We start from the raw sequence: 25,197 nt of genomic DNA, 5'->3' as shown, positions 1-25,197 counted from the left end.
CTACACCACTATCTGTATGAACATGGAAATATCTTCACTGCCATCTGTATAAACATGGAATTATCTACACCGCCATCTGTATAAAGATGGAAATATCTACACCGCAATCTGTATAAATATGGAAAAACCTACACCGCTATCTCTATAGACATGGAAATATCTACACCGCTATCTGTATAAACATGGAAATATTTACACTGCCATCTGTAAAAAGATGGAAAAACTACACCGCGAGCTGTATAAACATGGAAATATCTACACCGCTATCTGTAAAAACATGGAAATTCCAACACCGTTATCAATATAAACATGGAAATACCTACACCGCCATCTCTATAAACCTGGAAATATCTACACTGACATATTTATAAACATAAAAATATCTACACCGCCATCGCCATAAACATGGAAATATCTACACCACCATCTGTGTAAAAATGGAAATATCTAAACCGCTATCTGTATAAACATGGACATATCTACACTGCCATCTGTATAAAGATGGAATTATCTGCACCGCGAGCAGTAAAAACCTCGAAATACCAACAGTGCTATCTGTATAAACATGGAAATATCTAAACCACTATCTCTATAAACATGGAAATATCTACACCAATATCTCTATAAACATGGAAATATCTGCACCGCCATCTCTATAAACATGGAATTATCTACACCACTATCTGTATAAACATAGAAATACCTACACCGCCATCTCTATAAACATGGAAATATGTACACCACTATCTCTATAAAGATATAAATATCTACACCGCCATCTCTATAAACATGAAAATATCTAAACCGCGATCTGCATAAACATGGAAATATCTACACCGCCATCTGCATAAACATGGAAATAACTATGCCGCCGTCAGTATAAACATAGAAATATCTACACTGCCATCTGTGGAAAGATGGAAATGTCTACACCGCGATCTGTATAAACTTGCAAATATCTACACCACTACTTGTATAAACATGGAAATATCTACACCGCTATCTGTATAAACATGGAAACATCTACACTACGATCTGTATAAAAATGGAATTATCTACACTGCTATCTGTATAAACATGGAAATATCTACACCGCTAACTCTATAAACATGCAAATATCTACACCGAAATCTGTATAAATATGGAAATATCTACACCGCTATCTCTATAAACATGGAAATGTCTATACGGCTATCTGTTTAAACATGGAAATATCTACAAGGCTGACTCTATAAATATGGAAACACCTAAACCGCCTTCTGTATAAACATGGAAATAACAATACAGTCATCTGTATAAACATGGAAATATCTACAGCGCCATCTGTGAAAACATGGAAATATCTACACCGCCATCTGTATAAACATGGTAATATCTCCACCGCTATCTTTATAAACATGGAATTAACTACACTGCTATCTGTATAAACATGGAAATATCTACACCACGATCTGTATAAACATTGAAATATCTTCACCGCTTTCTGTATAAACATAGAAACTTCTACACCGATATCTTCATAAACATGGAAATATCTACACCGCTATCTGTATAAACATGCAAAGATCTACAACGCTATCTGTGTAAACATGGAAATATCTACACCGCTATCTGTGTAAACATTGAAATATCTACACTGCTATCTGTTTAAAGATGGAAATATCTACACTGCAATATGTGCAAAGGTGGAAATATCTACACCGCTATCTTTGTAAAGTAGGAAATATCTACACCGCTATCTGTGCAAAGATGGAAATATCTACACCGCTATCTGTGTAAACATGGTAATATCTACACCACTCTCTGTATAAACATGGAAATATCTACACTGCTATCTGTATAAACATGGAAATATCTACACCGCCATCTGTAAAAACGTGGAAATATCTACACCACCATCAGTATAAACATGGAAATATCTACACAGCCACCTCTATAAACATGGAAATATCTACATCGCTATCTGAATAAACATGGAAATAGATAAACCGCTATCTGTATAAACCTGGAAATATCTACAACGCCATCTGTAAAAATATGGAAATACCTACACAGTCATCTGCAGAAACATGGAAATATCTACCCGCCATCTGTATACACATGGAAATATCTCCCCTGCTATCTGTATAAACATGGAAATATCTTCACCGCTATCTGTATAAACATGGAAATATCTACACCGCTATTTGAATAGACATGGAAATATCTACACCGAAATCTGTATAAACATGGAAATATCTTCACCACTTTCAGTATAAACATGGAAATATCTACTCCGCTATCTGTATAAATATGGAAATATCTACACCGCTATCTCTATAAACATGGAAAGGTCTACACCGCTATTTGTATAAACATGGATATATCTACACCGCAATCTGTATAAACATGGAAATATCTACACTGCTATCTGTATAAACATGGAAATATGTACACCGCTATCTGTATAAACATGGAAATAACTACATGGCTATCTCTATAAACATGGAAATATCTACACCCCTCTCTGCATAAACACGGAAATATCTACACCGCTATCTGCATAGACTTGGAAATATCTACATCGTTATCTGTACAAACATGGAAATATCTCCATCGCTATCTCTATGAACATGGAAATATCTCCACCGCTATCTCTATAAACTTGGAAATATCTTCACCGCTATCTTTATAAACATGAAAATATCTACTCCACTATCTGTATAAACATGGATATATCTACACCGCTATCTCTATAAACATGGAAATATCTACACCGCTACCTGCATAAACTTGGAAATATCTACACCACCATCTCTAGAAACATGGAAATATCTCCACCGCTATCTGTATAAACATGGAAATATCTCCTCCACTCTCTGTATAAACATGGAAATATCTATACCGCTATCTGTATAAACATGGAAATATCTACACCGCAATCTCTACAAACATGGAAATATCTACAACACTATCTGTGTAAACATGGAAATATCTACACCGCTGTCTGTGTAAACATGGAAATATGTACACGGCAATCTGTGTGAAGATGGAAATATCTACACCGCAATCTGTGCAAATATGGAAATATCTACACCTCTATCTCTGTTAACATGGAAATATCTACACCACTCTCTGTATAAGCATGGAAATATCGACACCGCTATCTGTATAAACATGGAAATATCTACACCACAATCTGTATAAACATGGATATATCTACACCGCTATCTGTATAAACATTGAAATATCTACACCACTGTCTGTATAAACATGGAAATATCTCCTCCGTTATCTCTATATATATGGAAATATCTACCCCGCTATCTCTATAAACATGGAAATGTCTACACCGCTCTCTGTATAAACATGGAAATATCTACACTGCCATCTGTATAAACTTACAAAAACCTACACCGCTATCTCTATAAATATGGAAGTATCTACACTGCTATCTCTGTAAACACGGAAATATCTACACCGCTACCTGTATAAACATGGAAATATCTACACCACTATCTCTATAAACATGGAAATATCTACACAGCTATCGGCATATACTTGAAAGTATCTACACCACCATCTCCATAAACATTGAAATATCTCCACCGCTATCTGTATAAACATGGAAATATCTACACCGCTATCTGTATAAACATGCAATTATCTACAGCGCTATCTGTATAAACATGGAAATATCTCCATCGCTATCGGTATAAACATGGAAATATCTACACTGCTTTCTTTATAAACATGGAAATATCTACACCGCAATCTCCATAAACATGGAAATAACTACAACACTATCTGTGTAAACAAGGAAATATCTACACAGCTGTCTGTGTAAACATGGAAATATGTACACCGCAATCTGTGTGAGGATGGAAATATCTACACCGCAATCTGTGCAAATATGGAAACATCTACACCTCTATCTCTGTAAACATGGAAATATCTACACCACAATCTGTATAAACATGGAAATATCTACACCACTAAATGTATAAACATGGAAATATCTACTCTGCTATATGTATAAATATGGAAACATTTACACCGCTATCTGTATAAACATGGAAATATCTACACTGCTATCTGTATAAACATGCAAATATATATAACGCTCTCTTTGTAAACATGGAAAAATCTACACCGCTATCTGTATAAACATGGAAATATGTAAACCGCTATCCCTGTAAACATGGAAATGTCTACACCGCTATCTGTACATACATGGAAATATCTAAACCGCTATCTCTATAAACATGGAAACATCTACAACACTATCTGTGTAAACATGGAAATAGCTACAGAGCTATTTCTGAAAACATGGAATTATCTACAAAGCTATCTGTGTAAAAATGGAAATATCTACACCGCAATCTCTGCAAAGATGGAAATATCTACACCGCCATCTGAGTAAACATGGAAATATCTACACCACTATCAGAATATACATGGAAATATCTACATTGCTTTCTGTATGAACTTGGAAATATCTACACCGCCATCTCTATGAATATGGAAATATCTACACCGCCATTTGTATAGACATGGAAATATCTACACCGCGATCTGTATAAACATGGAAATATCTACACTGCTATCTCTATAAACATGGAAATATCTACACCGCCATCTCTATAAACATGAAAATATCTACACTGCCATCTCCATAAACATGGAACTAACTACTCCGCCATCTGTATAAACATGGAAGCATCTACACCGCCATCTGTGTGAATAAGGAAATATCTACAATGCCATCTGTATAGAGATATAAATATCTGCACCGCGAGCTGTATAAACATGGAAATATCTACATCGCTATCTGTATAAACGTGGAAATACAAACACATCTATCGGTAGAAACATGGAAATATCTACAACGCCATCTATATAAACATGGAAATACCTACACTGCTATGTCTATAAACATGGAAATACCTACACCTCTATCTCTATAAACATGGAAATATCTACACCGCTATCTGTATAAACATGGAAATATCTACACCGCTATCTGTATAAACATGGAAATATCTACACCACGATCTGCATAAACATGGAAATATCTACACCGCGATCTGTATAAACATGGAAATATCTTCACCACGATCTGTATAAACATGGAAATATCTACACCACGATCTGTATAAACATGGTAATATCTACACCACCATCTATATAAACATGGAAATGTATACACCGCCATCAGCATAAACATGGAAATATCTACAATGCCATCTGTAGAAAGATGGAAATATCTACACCGCAATCTGTGTAAACATGGAAATATGTACACCGATATCTGTAAAAACATGGAAATATCTACACCGCTATCTGTATAAACATGGAAATATCTACACCGCGATCTGTATAAACTTGGAAATATCTACAGCGCCATCTCTATAAACATTGAAATATCTACACTTCCATCTGTAAAAACATGGAATATATACACAGTCATGAGAATAAACATGGAAATATCTACACCACCATCTGTATAAACATGGAAATACCTACAATACCATCTGTATACACATGTAAATATCTACACAGGTATCTGTATAAGTATGGAAATATCTACACTGCCATCTGTATAAACATGGAAATATCTACACTGCCATCTGTAGAATGATGGAAATATCTACACCGCTATCTCTATAAATATGGAAATATCTACACCGCCATCTCTATAAACATGAAAATATCTACACTGCCATCTCTATAAAGATGGAAGTATCTACTCCGCCATGTGTATAAACGCGGAAATATCTACACCACCATCTGTGAAAACATGGAAATATCTACACCGCTATCTGTATAAACATGGAAATATCTACACCGCTATCTGTATAAACATGGAAATATCTACACCGCCATCTGTATAAACATGGAAATATCTTCACCACGATCTGTGTAAACATGGAAATATCTACTCCGCTATCTGTATAAACATGGTAATATCTACACCACCATCTATATAAACATGGAAATATCTACACCGCCATCTGCATAAACATGGAAATATCTACAATGCCATCTGTAGAAAGATGGAAATATCTACACCGCAATCTGTGTAAACACGGAAATATCTACACCGATATCTGTAAAAACATGGAAATATCTAAACCGCTATCTGTATAAACATGGAAATACCTACAGAGCGATCTGTATAAACATGGAAATATCTGCAGCGCCATCTCTATAAACATTGAAATATCTACACTGCCATCCGTAAAAACATGGAAATATCATCACAGTCATCTGAATAAACATGGAAATATCTACACCACCATCTGTATAAACATGGAAATACCTTCAATACCATCTGTATACACATGGAAATATCTACACAGACATCTGTATAAACATGGAAATACCTACACTACCATCTGTAGAAAAATGGAAATATCTACACGGCCATCTGTGTATAGATGGAAATATCAACACCGCCATCTGTACAAACATGGAAATATCTACACCGCTATCTCTATAAACATGGAAATATCTGCACTACCATCTGTAAAAACATGGAAATACCTATACAGTCATCTGTATAAACATGGAAATATCTACAATGCCATCTGTATACACATGGAAATATCTACACAGCCATCTGTATAAACATGTAAATATCTACAATGCTATCTCTATAAACATGGAAATATCTACACCGCCATCTCTATAAACATGAAAGTATCTACAGTGCCATCTCCATAAACATGGAAATAACTACTCTGCCATCTGTATAAACATGGAAACATCTACACCGCCGTCAGTGTGAATAAGGAAATATCTACAATGCCATCTGTATAAAAATATAAATATCTGCACCGCGAGCTTTAAAAACATGGAATTATCTAAATCGCTATCTGCATAAACGTGGAAATACCAACACCGCTATCGGTATAAACATGGAAATATCTACAACGCCATCTATGTAAACATGGAAATATCTACACCGCTATGTCTATTAACATGGAAATACCTACACCGCTATCTCTATAAACATGGAAATAACTACACCGCTATCTGTATAAATATGGAAATATCTATACCGCTATCTGTATAAACATGGAAATATCTACACCGCGATCTGTATAAACATGGAAATATCTACACCGCGATCTGTATAAACATGGAAATATGTTCACCGCGATCTGTATAAACATGGAAATATCTACACAGCTATCTGTATAAACATGGTAATATCTACACCACCATCTATATAAACATGGATATATCTACACGGCCATCTGCATAAACACGGAAATATCTACAATGCCATCTGTAGAAAGATGGAAATATCTACACCGCAATCTGTGTAAACAAGGAAATATCTACACCGATATCTGTAAAAACATGGAAATATCTACACCGCTATCTGTATAAACATGGATATATCTACACCACGATCTGTATAAACATGGAAATATCTACACCGCTATCTGTATAAACATGGAAATATCTACACCACGATCTGTATAAACATGGAAATATCTACAGCGCCATCTCTATAAACATTGAAATATCTACACTGCCATCTGTAAAAACATGGAAATATATACACAGTCATCTGATTAAACATGAAAATATCTACACTGCCATCTCCATAAACATGGAACTAACTACTCCGCCATCTGTATAAACATGGAAACATCTACACCGCCATCTGTGTGAATAAGGAAATATCTACAATGCCATCTGTGTAAAGATATAAATATCTGCACCGCGAGCTGTATAAACATGGAAATATCTACATCGCTATCTGTATAAACGTGGAAATACCAACACATCTATCGGTATAAACATGGAAATATCTACAACGCCATCTATATAAACATGGAAATATCTACACCGCTATGTCTATAAACATGGAAATACCTACACCGCTATCTCTATAAACATGGAAATATCTACACCGCTATCTGTATAAACATGGAAATATCTACACGGCTATCTGTATAAACATGGAAATATCTACACCGCGATGTGTATAAACATGGAAATATCTACACTGCGATCTGTATAAACATGGAAATATCTTCACCGCGATCCGTATAAACATGGAAATATCTACACCTCCATCTCTATAAACATGAAAATATCTACACTGCCATCTCCATAAACATGGAAATAACTACTCTGCCATCTGTATAAACATGGAAACATCTACACCGCCGTCAGTGTGAATAAGGAAATATCTACAATGCCATCTATATAAAAATATAAATATCTGCACCGCGAGCTTTAAAAACATGGAAATATCTAAATCGCTATCTGTATAAACGTGGAAATACCAACACCGCTATCGGTATAAACATGCAAATATCTACAACGCCATCTATGTAAACATGGAAATATCTACACCGCTATGTCTATTAACATGGAAATACCTACACCGCTATCTCTATAAACATGGAAATAACTACACCGCTATCTGTATAAATATGGAAATATCTATACCGCTATCTGTATAAACATGGAAATATCTACACCGCGATCTGTATAAACATGGAAATATCTACACCGCGATCTGTATAAACATGGAAATATGTTCACCGCGATCTGTATAAACATGGAAATATCTACACAGCTAACTGTATAAACATGGTAATATCTACACCACCATCTATATAAACATGGAAATATCTACACCGCCATCTGCATAAACACGGAAATATCTACAATGCCATCTGTAGAAAGATGGAAATATCTACACCGCAATCTGTGTAAACAAGGAAATATCTACACCGATATCTGTAAAAACATGGAAATATCTACACCGCTATCTGTATAAACATGGATATATCTACACCACGATCTGTATAAACATGGAAATATCTACACCGCTATCTGTATAAACATGGAAATATCTACACCACGATCTGTATAAACATGGAAATATCTACAGCGCCATCTCTATAAACATTGAAATATCTACACTGCCATCTGTAAAAACATGGAAATATATACACAGTCATCCGATTAAACATGAAAATATCTACACTGCCATCTCCATAAACATGGAACTAACTACTCCGCCATCTGTATAAACATGGAAACATCTACACCGCCATCTGTGTGAATAAGGAAATATCTACAATGCCGTCTGTGTAAAGATATAAATATCTGCACCGCGAGCTGCATAAACATGGAAATATCTACATCGCTATCTGTATAAACGTGGAAATACCAACACATCTATCGGTATAAACATGGAAATATCTACAACGCCATCTATATAAACATGGAAATATCTACACCGCTATGTCTATAAACATGGAAATACCTACACCGCTATCTCTAAAAACATGGAAATATCTACACCGCTATCTGTATAAACATGGAAATATCTACACGGCTATCTGTATAAACATGGAAATATCTACACCGCGATGTGTATAAACATGGAAATATCTACACTGCGATCTGTATAAACATGGAAATATCTTCACCGCGATCCGTATAAACATGGAAATATCTACACCTCCATCTCTATAAACATGAAAATATCTGCACTGCCATCTCCATAAACATGGAAATAACTACTCTGCCATCTGTATAAACATGGAAACATCCACACCGCCGTCAGTGTGAATAAGGAAATATCTACAATGCCATCTATATAAAAATATAAATATCTGCACCGCGAGCTTTAAAAACATGGAAATATCTAAATCGCTATCTGTATAAACGTGGAAATACCAACACCGCTATCGGTATAAACATGCAAATATCTACAACGCCATCTATGTAAACATGGAAATATCTACACCGCTATGTCTATTAACATGGAAATACCTACACCGCTATCTCTATAAACATGGAAATAACTACACCGCTATCTGTATAAATATGGAAATATCTATACCGCTATCTGTATAAACATAGAAATATCTACACCGCGATCTGTATAAACATGGAAATACCTACACCGCGATCTGTGTAAACATGGAAATATCTACACCGATATCTGTAAAAACATGGAAATATCTACACCGCTATGTGTATAAACATGGAAATATCTACACCACGATCTGTATAACCATGGAAATATCTACAGCGCCATCTCTATAAACATTGAATTATCTACACTGCCATCTGTAAAAACATGGAAATATATACACAGTCATCTGATTAAACATGGAAATAAAAACACCACCATCTGTATAAACACGGAAATACCTACAATACCATCTGTATACACATGGAAATATCTACACAGACATCTCTATAAGTATGGAAATATCTACACCGCCATCTGTATAAACATGGAAATATCTACACTGCCATCTGTAGAAAGATGGAAATATCTACACCGCTATCTCTATAAATATGGAAATATCTACACCACCATCTCTATACACATGAAAATATCTACACTGCCATCTCCATAAAGATGGAAGTATCTACTCCGCCATGTGTATAAACACGGAAATATCTACACCACCATCTGTGAAAACATGGAAATATCTACACCGCTATCTGTATAAACATGGAAATATCTACACCGCCATCTGCATGACCATGGAAATATCTACGCTGCCATCTGTATAAACATGGAAATATCTACACCGCCATCTGTGTATAGATGGAAATATCAACAACGCCATCTGTACAAACATGGAAATATCTACACCGCTATCTCTATAAACATGGAAATATCTGTAGAGCCATCGGTAAAACATGGAAATACCTCTACAGTCATCTGTATAAACATGGAAATATCTACAATGCCATCTGTATACACATGGAAATATCTACACAGCCGTCTGTATAAACATGTAAATATCTACACTGCTATCTCTATAAACATGGAAATATCTACACCGCCATCTTTATAAACATGAAAATATCTACACTGCCATCTCCATAAACATGGAACTAACTACTCCGCCATCTGTATAAACATGGAAACATCTACACTGCCATCTGTGTGAATAAGGAAATAACTACAATGCCATCTGTGTAAAGATATAAATATCTGCACCGCGAGCTGTATAAACATGGAAATATCTACATCGCTATCTGTATGAACGTGGAAATACCAACACATCTATCGGTATAAACATGGAAATATCTACAACGCCATCTATATAAACATGGAAATATCTACACCGCTATGTCTATAAACATGGAAATACCTACACCTCTTTCTCAATAAACATGGAATTATCTACACCGCTATCTGTATAAACATGGAAATATCTACACCGCTATCTGTATAAAACTGGAAATATCTACACCGTGATCTGCATAAACATGGAAATATCTACACCACGATCTGTATAAACATGGAAATATCTTCACCACGATCTGTATAAACATGGAAATATCTACACCGCGATCTGTATAAACATGTTAATATCTACACCACCATCTATATAAACATGGAAATGTATACACCGCCATCTGCATAAACATGGAAATATCTACACCGCGATCTGTATAAACTTGGAAATATCTACAGCGCCATCTCTATAAACATTGAAATATCTACTCTGCCATCTGTAAAAACATGGAATATATACACAGTCATCAGAATAAACATGGAAATATCTACACCACCATCTGTATAAACATGGAAATACCTACAATACCATCTGTATACACATGTAAATATCTACACAGGTATCTGTATAAGTATGGAAATATCTACACTGCCATCTGTATGAACATGGAAATATCTACACTGCCTTCTGTAGAAAGATGGAAATATCTACACCGCTATCTCTATAAATATGGAAATGTCTACACCGCCATCTCTATAAACATGAAAATATCTACACTGCCATCTCTATAAAGATGGAAGTATCTATTCCGCCATGTGTATGAATGCGGAAATATCTACACCACCATCTGTGAAAACATGGAAATATCTACACCGCTATCTGTATAAGCATGGAAATATCTACACCGCTATCTGTATAAACATGGAAATATCTACACCGCCATCTGTATAAACATGGAAATATCTTCACCACGATCTGTATAAACATGGAAATATCTACTCCGCTATCTGTATAAACATGGTAATATCTACACCACCATCTATATAAACATGGAAATATCTACACCGCCATCTGCATAAACATGGAAATATCTACAATGCCATCTGTAGAAAGATGGAAATATCTACACCGCAATCTGTGAAAACATGGAAATACCTACACCGATATCTGTAAAAACATGGAAATATCTAAACCGCTATCTGTATAAACATGGAAATACCTACAGAGCGATCTGTATAAACATGGAAATATCTACAGTGCCATCTCTATAAACATTGAAATATCTGCACTGACATCCGTAAAAAGATGGAAATATCAACACAGTCATCTGAATAAACATGGAAATATCTACACCACCATCTGTATCAACATGGAAATACCTTCAATACCATCTGTATACACATGGAAATATCTACACAGACATCTGTATAAACATGGAAATACCTACACTGCCATCTGTAGAAAAATGGAAATATCTACACGGCCATCTGTGTATAGATGGAAATATCAACACCGCCATCTGTACAAACATGGAAATATCTACACCGCTATCTCTATAAACATGGAAATATCTGCACTGCCATCTGTAAAAACATGGAAATACCTATACAGTCATCTGTATAAACATGGAAATATCTACAATGCCATCTGTATACACATGGAAATATCTACACAGCCATCTGTATAAACATGTAATTATCTACACTGCTCTCTCTATAAACATGGAAATATCTCCACCACCATCTCTATAAACATGAAAATATCTACACTGCCATCTCCATAAATATGGAAATAACTACTCTGCCATCTGTATAAACATGGAAACATCTACACCGCCGTCAGTGTGAATAAGGAAATATCTACAATGCCATCTGTATAAAAATATAAATATCTGCACCACGAGCTTTAAAAACATGGAAATATCTACATCGCTATCTGTATAAACGTGGAAATACCAACACCGCTATCGTTATAAACATGGAGATATCTACAACGCCATCTATGTAAACATGGAAATGTCTACACAGCTATGTCTATTAACATGGAAATACCTACACCGCTATCTCTATAAACATGGAAATAACTACACCGCTATCTGTATAAATATGGAAATATCTATACCGCTATCTGTATAAACATGGAAATATCTACACCGCGATCTGTATAAACATGGAAATATCTACATCGCGATCTGTATAAACATGGAAATATGTTCACCGCGATCTGTATAAACATGGAAATATCTACACCGCTATCTGTATAAACATGGTAATATCTACATCACCATCTATATAAACATGGAAATATCTACACCGCCATCTGCATAAACACGGAAATATCTACAATGCCATCTGTAGAAAGATGGAAATATCTACACCGCAATCTGTGTAAACATGGAAATATCTACACCGATATCTGTAAAAACATGGAAATATCTACACCGCTATGTGTATAAACATGGAAATATCTACACCACGATCTGTATAAACATGGAAATATCTACAGCGCCATCTCCATAAACATTGAAATATCTACACTGCCATCTGTAAAAACATGGAAATATATACACAGTCATCTGAATAAACATGGAAATAAATACACCACCATCTGTATAAACACGGAAATACCTACAATACCATCTGTATACACATGGAAATATCTACACAGACATCTCTATAAGTATGGAAATATCTACACCGCCATCTGTATAAACATGAAAATATCTACACTGCCATCTCTATAAAGATGGAAGTATCTACTCCGCCATGTGTATAAACGCGGAAATATCTACACCACCATCTGTGAAAACATGGAAATATCTACACCGCTATCTGTATAAACATGGAAATATCTACACCGCTATCTGTATAAACATGGAAATATCTACACCGCCATCTGTATAAACATGGAAATATCTTCACCACGATCTGTATAAACATGGAAATATCTACTCCGCTATCTGTATAAACATGGTAATATCTACACCACCATCTATATAAACATGGAAATATCTACACCGCCATCTGCATAAACATGGAAATATCTACAATGCCATCTGTAGAAAGATGGAAATATCTACACCGCAATCTGTGTAAACACGGAAATATCTACACCGATATCTGTAAAAACATGGAAATATCTAAACCGCTATCTGTATAAACATGGAAATACCTACAGAGCGATCTGTATAAACATGGAAATATCTGCAGCGCCATCTCTATAAACATTGAAATATCTACACTGCCATCCGTAAAAACATGGAAATATCATCAAAGTCATCTGAATAAACATGGAAATATCTACACCACCATCTGTATAAACATGGAAATACCTTCAATACCATCTGTATACACATGGAAATATCTACACAGACATCTGTATAAACATGGAAATACCTACACTGCCATCTGTAGAAAAATGGAAATATCTACACGGCCATCTGTGTATAGATGGAAATATCAACACCGCCATCTGTACAAACATGGAAATATCTACACCGCTATCTCTATAAACATGGAAATATCTGCACTACCATCTGTAAAAACATGGAAATACCTATACAGTCATCTGTATAAACATGGAAATATCTACAATGCCATCTGTATACACATGGAAATATCTACACAGCCATCTGTATAAACATGTAAATATCTACACTGCTATCTCTATAAACATGGAAATATCTACACCGCCATCTCTATAAACATGAAAGTATCTACAGTGCCATCTCCATAAACATGGAAATAACTACTCTGCCATCTGTATAAACATGGAAACATCTACACCGCCGTCAGTGTGAATAAGGAAATATCTACAATGCCATCTGTATAAAAATATAAATATCTGCACCGCGAGCTTTAAAAACATGGAATTATCTAAATCGCTATCTGCATAAACGTGGAAATACCAACACCGCTATCGGTATAAACATGGAAATATCTACAACGCCATCTATGTAAACATGGAAATATCTACACCGCTATGTCTATTAACATGGAAATACCTACACCGCTATCTCTATAAACATGGAAATAACTACACCGCTATCTGTATAAATATGGAAATATCTATACCGCTATCTGTATAAACATGGAAATATCTACACCGCGATCTGTATAAACATGGAAATATCTACACCGCGATCTGTATAAACATGGAAATATGTTCACCGCGATCTGTATAAACATGGAAATATCTACACAGCTATCTGTATAAACATGGTAATATCTACACCACCATCTATATAAACATGGAAATATCTACACCGCCATCTGCATAAACACGGAAATATCTACAATGCCATCTGTAGAAAGATGGAAATATCTACACCGCAATCTGTGTAAACAAGGAAATATCTACACCGATATCTGTAAAAACATGGAAATATCTACACCGCTATCTGTATAAACATGGATATATCTACACCACGATCTGTATAAACATGGAAATATCTACACCGCTATCTGTATAAACATGGAAATATCTACACCACGATCTGTATAAACATGGAAATATCTACAGCGCCATCTCTATAAACATTGAAATATCTACACTGCCATCTGTAAAAACATGGAAATATATACACAGTCATCTGATTAAACATGAAAATATCTACACTGCCATCTCCATAAACATGGAACTAACTACTCCGCCATCTGTATAAACATGGAAACATCTACACCGCCATCTGTGTGAATAAGGAAATATCTACAATGCCATCTGTGTAAAGATATAAATATCTGCACCGCGAGCTGTATAAACATGGAAATATCTACATCGCTATCTGTATAAACGTGGAAATACCAACACATCTATCGGTATAAACATGGAAATATCTATAACGCCATCTATATAAACATGGAAATATCTACACCGCTATGTCTATAAACATGGAAATACCTACACCGCTATCTCTATAAACATGGAAATATCTACACCGCTATCTGTATAAACATGGAAATATCTACACGGCTATCTGTATAAACATGGAAATATCTACACCGCGATGTGTATAAACATGGAAATATCTACACTGCGATCTGTATAAACATGGAAATATCTTCACCGCGATCCGTATAAACATGGAAATATCTACACCTCCATCTCTATAAACATGAAAATATCTACACTGCCATCTCCATAAACATGGAAATAACTACTCTGCCATCTGTATAAACATGGAAACATCTACACCGCCGTCAGTGTGAATAAGGAAATATCTACAATGCCATCTATATAAAAATATAAATATCTGCACCGCGAGCTTTAAAAACATGGAAATATCTAAATCGCTATCTGTATAAACGTGGAAATACCAACACCGCTATCGGTATAAACATGCAAATATCTACAACGCCATCTATGTAAACATGGAAATATCTACACTGCTATGTCTATTAACATGGAAATACCTACACCGCTATCTCTATAAACATGGAAATAACTACACCGCTATCTGTATAAATATGGAAATATCTATACCGCTATCTGTATAAACATGGAAATATCTACACCGCGATCTGTATAAACATGGAAATATCTACACCGCGATCTGTATAAACATGGAAATATGTTCACCGCGATCTGTATAAACATGGAAATATCTACACAGCTATCTGTATAAACATGGTAATATCTACACCACCATCTATATAAACATGGAAATATCTACACCGCCATCTGCATAAACACGGAAATATCTACAATGCCATCTGTAGAAAGATGGAAATATCTACACCGCAATCTGTGTAAACAAGGAAATATCTACACCGATATCTGTAAAAACATGGAAATATCTACACCGCTATCTGTATAAACATGGATATATCTACACCACGATCTGTATAAACATGGAAATATCTACACCGCTATCTGTATAAACATGGAAATATCTACACCACGATCTGTATAAACATGGAAATATCTACACCGCCATCTTTATAAACATGAAAATATCTACACTGCCATCTCCATAAACATGGAACTAACTACTCCGCCATCTGTATAAACATGGAAACATCTACACTGCCATCTGTGTGAATAAGGAAATAACTACAATGCCATCTGTGTAAAGATATAAATATCTGCACCGCGAGCTGTATAAACATGGAAATATCTACATCGCTATCTGTATGAACGTGGAAATACCAACACATCTATCGGTATAAACATGGAAATATCTACAACGCCATCTATATAAACATGGAAATATCTACACCGCTATGTCTATAAACATGGAAATACCTACACCTCTTTCTCAATAAACATGGAATTATCTACACCGCTATCTGTATAAACATGGAAATATCTACACCGCTATCTGTATAAACCTGGAAATATCTACACCGTGATCTGCATAAACATGGAAATATCTACACCACGATCTGTATAAACATGGAAATATCTTCACCACGATCTGTATAAACATGGAAATATCTACACCGCGATCTGTATAAACATGTTAATATCTACACCACCATCTATATAAACATGGAAATGTATACACCGCCATCTGCATAAACATGGAAATATCTACACCGCGATCTGTATAAACTTGGAAATATCTACAGCGCCATCTCTATAAACATTGAAATATCTACTCTGCCATCTGTAAAAACATGGAATATATACACAGTCATCAGAATAAACATGGAAATATCTACACCACCATCTGTATAAACATGGAAATACCTACAATACCATCTGTATACACATGTAAATATCTACACAGGTATCTGTATAAGTATGGAAATATCTACACTGCCATCTGTATGAACATGGAAATATCTACACTGCCTTCTGTAGAAAGATGGAAATATCTACACCGCTATCTCTATAAATATGGAAATGTCTACACCGCCATCTCTATAAACATGAAAATATCTACACTGCCATCTCTATAAAGATGGAAGTATCTATTCCGCCATGTGTATGAATGCGGAAATATCTACACCACCATCTGTGAAAACATGGAAATATCTACACCGCTATCTGTATAAGCATGGAAATATCTACACCGCTATCTGTATAAACATGGAAATATCTACACCGCCATCTGTATAAACATGGAAATATCTTCACCACGATCTGTATAAACATGGAAATATCTACTCCGCTATCTGTATAAACATGGTAATATCTACACCACCATCTATATAAACATGGAAATATCTACACCGCCATCTGCATAAACATGGAAATATCTACAATGCCATCTGTAGAAAGATGGAAATATCTACACCGCAATCTGTGAAAACATGGAAATACCTACACCGATATCTGTAAAAACATGGAAATATCTAAACCGCTATCTGTATAAACATGGAAATACCTACAGAGCGATCTGTATAAACATGGAAATATCTACAGTGCCATCTCTATAAACATTGAAATATCTGCACTGACATCCGTAAAAAGATGGAAATATCAACACAGTCATCTGAATAAACATGGAAATATCTACACCACCATCTGTATCAACATGGAAATACCTTCAATACCATCTGTATACACATGGAAATATCTACACAGACATCTGTATAAACATGGAAATACCTACACTGCCATCTGTAGAAAAATGGAAATATCTACACGGCCATCTGTGTATAGATGGAAATATCAACACCGCCATCTGTACAAACATGGAAATATCTACACCGCTATCTCTATAAACATGGAAATATCTGCACTGCCATCTGTAAAAACATGGAAATACCTATACAGTCATCTGTATAAACATGGAAATATCTACAATGCCATCTGTATACACATGGAAATATCTACACAGCCATCTGTATAAACATGTAATTATCTACACTGCTCTCTCTATAAACATGGAAATATCTCCACCACCATCTCTATAAACATGAAAATATCTACACTGCCATCTCCATAAATATGGAAATAACTACTCTGCCATCTGTATAAACATGGAAACATCTACACCGCCGTCAGTGTGAATAAGGAAATATCTACAATGCCATCTGTATAAAAATATAAATATCTGCACCACGAGCTTTAAAAACATGGAAATATCTACATCGCTATCTGTATAAACGTGGAAATACCAACACCGCTATCGTTATAAACATGGAGATATCTACAACGCCATCTATGTAAACATGGAAATGTCTACACAGCTATGTCTATTAACATGGAAATACCTACACCGCTATCTCTATAAACATGGAAATAACTACACCGCTATCTGTATAAATATGGAAATATCTATACCGCTATCTGTATAAACATGGAAATATCTACACCGCGATCTGTATAAACATGGAAATATCTACATCGCGATCTGTATAAACATGGAAATATGTTCACCGCGATCTGTATAAACATGGAAATATCTACACCGCTATCTGTATAAACATGGTAATATCTACATCACCATCTATATAAACATGGAAATATCTACACCGCCATCTGCATAAACACGGAAATATCTACAATGCCATCTGTAGAAAGATGGAAATATCTACACCGCAATCTGTGTAAACATGGAAATATCTACACCGATATCTGTAAAAACATGGAAATATCTACACCGCTATGTGTATAAACATGGAAATATCTACACCACGATCTGTATAAACATGGAAATATCTACAGCGCCATCTCCATAAACATTGAAATATCTACACTGCCATCTGTAAAAACATGGAAATATATACACAGTCATCTGAATAAACATGGAAATAAATACACCACCATCTGTATAAACACGGAAATACCTACAATACCATCTGTATACACATGGAAATATCTACACAGACATCTCTATAAGTATGGAAATATCTACACCGCCATCTGTATAAACATGAAAATATCTACACTGCCATCTCTATAAAGATGGAAGTATCTACTCCGCCATGTGTATAAACGCGGAAATATCTACACCACCATCTGTGAAAACATGGAAATATCTACACCGCTATCTGTATAAACATGGAAATATCTACACCGCTATCTGTATAAACATGGAAATATCTACACCGCCATCTGTATAAACATGGAAATATCTTCACCACGATCTGTATAAACATGGAAATATCTACTCCGCTATCTGTATAAACATGGTAATATCTACACCACCATCTATATAAACATGGAAATATCTACACCGCCATCTGCATAAACATGGAAATATCTACAATGCCATCTGTAGAAAGATGGAAATATCTACACCGCAATCTGTGTAAACACGGAAATATCTACACCGATATCTGTAAAAACATGGAAATATCTAAACCGCTATCTGTATAAACATGGAAATACCTACAGAGCGATCTGTATAAACATGGAAATATCTGCAGCGCCATCTCTATAAACATTGAAATATCTACACTGCCATCCGTAAAAACATGGAAATATCATCAAAGTCATCTGAATAAACATGGAAATATCTACACCACCATCTGTATAAACATGGAAATACCTTCAATACCATCTGTATACACATGGAAATATCTACACAGACATCTGTATAAACATGGAAATACCTACACTGCCATCTGTAGAAAAATGGAAATATCTACACGGCCATCTGTGTATAGATGGAAATATCAACACCGCCATCTGTACAAACATGGAAATATCTACACCGCTATCTCTATAAACATGGAAATATCTGCACTACCATCTGTAAAAACATGGAAATACCTATACAGTCATCTGTATAAACATGGAAATATCTACAATGCCATCTGTATACACATGGAAATATCTACACAGCCATCTGTATAAACATGTAAATATCTACACTGCTATCTCTATAAACATGGAAATATCTACACCGCCATCTCTATAAACATGAAAGTATCTACAGTGCCATCTCCATAAACATGGAAATAACTACTCTGCCATCTGTATAAACATGGAAACATCTACACCGCCGTCAGTGTGAATAAGGAAATATCTACAATGCCATCTGTATAAAAATATAAATATCTGCACCGCGAGCTTTAAAAACATGGAATTATCTAAATCGCTATCTGCATAAACGTGGAAATACCAACACCGCTATCGGTATAAACATGGAAATATCTACAACGCCATCTATGTAAACATGGAAATATCTACACCGCTATGTCTATTAACATGGAAATACCTACACCGCTATCTCTATAAACATGGAAATAACTACACCGCTATCTGTATAAATATGGAAATATCTATACCGCTATCTGTATAAACATGGAAATATCTACACCGCGATCTGTATAAACATGGAAATATCTACACCGCGATCTGTATAAACATGGAAATATGTTCACCGCGATCTGTATAAACATGGAAATATCTACACAGCTATCTGTATAAACATGGTAATATCTACACCACCATCTATATAAACATGGAAATATCTACACCGCCATCTGCATAAACACGGAAATATCTACAATGCCATCTGTAGAAAGATGGAAATATCTACACCGCAATCTGTGTAAACAAGGAAATATCTACACCGATATCTGTAAAAACATGGAAATATCTACACCGCTATCTGTATAAACATGGATATATCTACACCACGATCTGTATAAACATGGAAATATCTACACCGCTATCTGTATAAACATGGAAATATCTACACCACGATCTGTATAAACATGGAAATATCTACAGCGCCATCTCTATAAACATTGAAATATCTACACTGCCATCTGTAAAAACATGGAAATATATACACAGTCATCTGATTAAACATGAAAATATCTACACTGCCATCTCCATAAACATGGAACTAACTACTCCGCCATCTGTATAAACATGGAAACATCTACACCGCCATCTGTGTGAATAAGGAAATATCTACAATGCCATCTGTGTAAAGATATAAATATCTGCACCGCGAGCTGTATAAACATGGAAATATCTACATCGCTATCTGTATAAACGTGGAAATACCAACACATCTATCGGTATAAACATGGAAATATCTATAACGCCATCTATATAAACATGGAAATATCTACACCGCTATGTCTATAAACATGGAAATACCTACACCGCTATCTCTATAAACATGGAAATATCTACACCGCTATCTGTATAAACATGGAAATATCTACACGGCTATCTGTATAAACATGGAAATATCTACACCGCGATGTGTATAAACATGGAAATATCTACACTGCGATCTGTATAAACATGGAAATATCTTCACCGCGATCCGTATAAACATGGAAATATCTACACCTCCATCTCTATAAACATGAAAATATCTACACTGCCATCTCCATAAACATGGAAATAACTACTCTGCCATCTGTATAAACATGGAAACATCTACACCGCCGTCAGTGTGAATAAGGAAATATCTACAATGCCATCTATATAAAAATATAAATATCTGCACCGCGAGCTTTAAAAACATGGAAATATCTAAATCGCTATCTGTATAAACGTGGAAATACCAACACCGCTATCGGTATAAACATGCAAATATCTACAACGCCATCTATGTAAACATGGAAATATCTACACCGCTATGTCTATTAACATGGAAATACCTACACCGCTATCTCTATAAACATGGAAATAACTACACCGCTATCTGTATAAATATGGAAATATCTATACCGCTATCTGTATAAACATGGAAATATCTACACCGCGATCTGTATAAACATGGAAATATCTACACCGCGATCTGTATAAACATGGAAATATGTTCACCGCGATCTGTATAAACATGGAAATATCTACACAGCTATCTGTATAAACATGGTAATATCTACACCACCATCTATATAAACATGGAAATATCTACACCGCCATCTGCATAAACACGGAAATATCTACAATGCCATCTGTAGAAAGATGGAAATATCTACACCGCAATCTGTGTAAACAAGGAAATATCTACACCGATATCTGTAAAAACATGGAAATATCTACACCGCTATCTGTATAAACATGGATATATCTACACCACGATCTGTATAAACATGGAAATATCTACACCGCTATCTGTATAAACATGGAAATATCTACACCACGATCTGTATAAACATGGAAATATCTACAGCGCCATCTCTATAAACATTGAAATATCTACACTGCCATCTGTAAAAACATGGAAATATATACACAGTCATCTGATTAAACATGAAAATATCTACACTGCCATCTCCATAAACATGGAACTAACTACTCCGCCATCTGTATAAACATGGAAACATCTACACCGCCATCTGTGTGAATAAGGAAATATCTACAATGCCGTCTGTGTAAAGATATAAATATCTGCACCGCGAGCTGCATAAACATGGAAATATCTACATCGCTATCTGTATAAACGTGGAAATACCAACACATCTATCGGTATAAACATGGAAATATCTACAACGCCATCTATATAAACATGGAAATATCTACACCGCTATGTCTATAAACATGGAAATACCTACACCGCTATCTCTAAAAACATGGAAATATCTACACCGCTATCTGTATAAACATGAAAATATCTACACGGCTATCTGTATAAACATGGAAATATCTACACCGCGATGTGTATAAACATGGAAATATCTACACTGCGATCTGTATAAACATGGAAATATCTTCACCGCGATCCGTATAAACATGGAAATATCTACACCTCCATCTCTATAAACATGAAAATATCTACACTGCCATCTCCATAAACATGGAAATAACTACTCTGCCATCTGTATAAACATGGAAACATCCACACCGCCGTCAGTGTGAATAAGGAAATATCTACAATGCCATCTATATAAAAATATAAATATCTGCACCGCGAGCTTTAAAAACATGGAAATATCTAAATCGCTATCTGTATAAACGTGGAAATACCAACACCGCTATCGGTATAAACATGCAAATATCTACAACGCCATCTATGTAAACATGGAAATATCTACACCGCTATGTCTATTAACATGGAAATACCTACACCGCTATCTCTATAAACATGGAAATAACTACACCGCTATCTGTATAAATATGGAAATATCTATACCGCTATCTGTATAAACATAGAAATATCTACACCGCGATCTGTATAAACATGGAAATACCTACACCGCGATCTGTGTAAACATGGAAATATCTACACCGATATCTGTAAAAACATGGAAATATCTACACCGCTATGTGTATAAACATGGAAATATCTACACCACGATCTGTATAACCATGGAAATATCTACAGCGCCATCTCTATAAACATTGAATTATCTACACTGCCATCTGTAAAAACATGGAAATATATACACAGTCATCTGATTAAACATGGAAATAAAAACACCACCATCTGTATAAACACGGAAATACCTACAATACCATCTGTATACACATGGAAATATCTACACAGACATCTCTATAGGTATGGAAATATCTACACCGCCATCTGTATAAACATGGAAATATCTACACTGCCATCTGTAGAAAGATGGAAATATCTACACCGCTATCTCTATAAATATGGAAATATCTACACCACCATCTCTATACACATGAAAATATCTACACTGCCATCTCCATAAAGATGGAAGTATCTACTCCGCCATGTGTATAAACACGGAAATATCTACACCACCATCTGTGAAAACATGGAAATATCTACACCGCTATCTGTATAAACATGGAAATATCTACACCGCCATCTGCATGACCATGGAAATATCTACGCTGCCATCTGTATAAACATGGAAATATCTACACCGCCATCTGTGTATAGATGGAAATATCAACAACGCCATCTGTACAAACATGGAAATATCTACACCGCTATCTCTATAAACATGGAAATATCTGTAGAGCCATCGGTAAAACATGGAAATACCTCTACAGTCATCTGTATAAACATGGAAATATCTACAATGCCATCTGTATACACATGGAAATATCTACACAGCCGTCTGTATAAACATGTAAATATCTACACTGCTATCTCTATAAACATGGAAATATCTACACCGCCATCTTTATAAACATGAAAATATCTACACTGCCATCTCCATAAACATGGAACTAACTACTCCGCCATCTGTATAAACATGGAAACATCTACACTGCCATCTGTGTGAATAAGGAAATAACTACAATGCCATCTGTGTAAAGATATAAATATCTGCACCGCGAGCTGTATAAACATGGAAATATCTACATCGCTATCTGTATGAACGTGGAAATACCAACACATCTATCGGTATAA

Source organism: Pan paniscus, chromosome 19 (genome assembly GCF_029289425.2).
Source record: "Pan paniscus chromosome 19, NHGRI_mPanPan1-v2.0_pri, whole genome shotgun sequence".
NCBI lineage: Eukaryota > Metazoa > Chordata > Mammalia > Primates > Hominidae > Pan > Pan paniscus.
This window is presented reverse-complemented; position numbering follows the sequence as displayed.